Below are 2047 nucleotides of genomic sequence, written 5' to 3' on the forward strand. Positions count from 1 at the left end.
CGCAGTTTTTCTGCAGACCTCTCTTTCTCTGCTTTTTTGGGGGTTTTGGCAGAGGAGTTTTCACCGTCTGTCTGTGCTTTCTCTGTCCCCAAACCGGAAGTCCTTAAGACAGATTTTTAAAGTGCTAGAGAGAATTTCATTAATTCTTAACTTATCTTTATTAGTAGTATCTATCTATTCTTTTATCTTTTTTACTTAGCTGTTTTTTTGTTTGCTTTTTGGTTGGTTAGTTGAGTGTTTTTCTGATTTCTTATATATAACTCCAAGTTTATTTCCTTTTTAAAGTAGATTTTCATAAAACTCTTTTTCAATAAAGCTTTATGGCAGAAGAAAATGAAAACTATGTTTTAAATATTCAAAGAAATAGAGGGATAGCCAAGGAATTGCAGCAAAACTGATATTCAACTGTAATGAACACAGAGAAACTGTTGTCAAAGTGCCAGAACTCAGACAATATAGTCCTCAAGAAGCTTCCTGACAAATATAATAGAGAACAAGGCTTAAACAACAAAAATAAGTAGAGAGATACATGAATAAATGCTGTGGCATTGAGCACAAGCAATGCTATCTTTCCAAAAACAGAGATAGCTATAAGTCAAGATTTTCCATATGAAAAAATACATCGTCTGTTTTACAAAGGGTAACAACCTGAATATGATCAAAATCATGGATTTGCAACTTGTAGAAATTACAGAAGGCAGAGGTACAAATTAAACAGCACTATGAACACCTGATCAGCATCTTCCAGACAGTGAAAAAACATGCAGGCTTCCCAACAGATTAACTGTAAGGAAATAAAATGGATGAAAGAGAGACTTGTGGATTAAAAGACAATAAAGTGGGTAAGAATAAATGTATGGGTTTGGGGGTTTATTTGCTGTTGTTAAGGGCCATTGAGTCAGTTAGGACTAATGTTATTTTTGTTGCTGTTAAGTGTCATTGAGTTGGTTCCAACCCAAGCTGGTGAGCTTGAACCACCGACCCTGTAGTTCAAAAGGCTTTGCATTCTGGTGCATTAACCCACAGTGCCACACCAGGACTCTGTTATTGTTGTTAGGTGCCATCAAATTGGTTCTGACCCATAGTGACCCTATGTACAACAGAATGAAACACTACCTAGTCCTCCACCATCCTCAAAATTGCTGCTATGCTTGAGCCTACTGCTGCCACTGTGCCAATCCATCTCACTGGGGAGTCTTCTTTTGCACTAACCCTTCACTGTACCACACATGATGTCCTTCTCCAGGGACTGGTCCCTCCTGATAATATGCTGAATTATGAGAGACTAAGTTCAGCCATCTTGACTTTTAAGGAACATTCAAGTTGTACTTCTTTCAACACAAGTTTGTTTATTTTCCTGGCAGTCCACGGTACCTTTAATATTATTCTCCAATATCATAACTCAAATGCATCAATTATTCTATGGTTTTCCTTATTTATTGTCCAAATTTCACATGCATATGAGGTTATTGCTTGAGGACTAAGGTGCACCTGACCCAAGCCATGGAATTTTCAATGAACTCATAGGCATGAGAAAGCTGGACAATGAATAAGGAAAACTGTAGAAGAATTGATGCTTCTGAGTTATGGTGTTGGAGGAGCATATTGAACGTGCCATGGGCTGCCAAAAGAACCAATAGATCCATTTTAGAAGAAGTGCAGCCAGAGTGCTCCTTGGAGGCCAGGATGGCCAAACTTTGTTTCCCATACTTCAGACATATTGTCAGGAGGGACCAGTCACTGGAGAAGGATATCATGTATGGTAAGGTGGCGGGTCAGAGAAAAAGAAGACCCCTAACAAGATGGATTGGCCAAGTGGCAGCATCGATGAACTCAAGCCTGGCAACAGTAGTGAGGTTGGCCCAGGATCAGTCAGTGTTTCATTCTGCTGTGCATAAGGCCGCTATGAGCCGGTACAGACTCGATGTCACCTAACAACAACAACAACAACAACAACATGAGGTTATTGAAAATACCAAACCTTGGGTCAGGCACACATTAGTCGTTAAACTAACATCTTTGTCCTTGAACACTTTAAAGAGGTCTT

The sequence above is a fragment of the Chrysochloris asiatica genome, unplaced genomic scaffold, assembly GCF_000296735.1.
Source record: "Chrysochloris asiatica unplaced genomic scaffold, ChrAsi1.0 scaffold00444, whole genome shotgun sequence".
Classification (NCBI taxonomy): Eukaryota; Metazoa; Chordata; class Mammalia; order Afrosoricida; family Chrysochloridae; genus Chrysochloris; species Chrysochloris asiatica.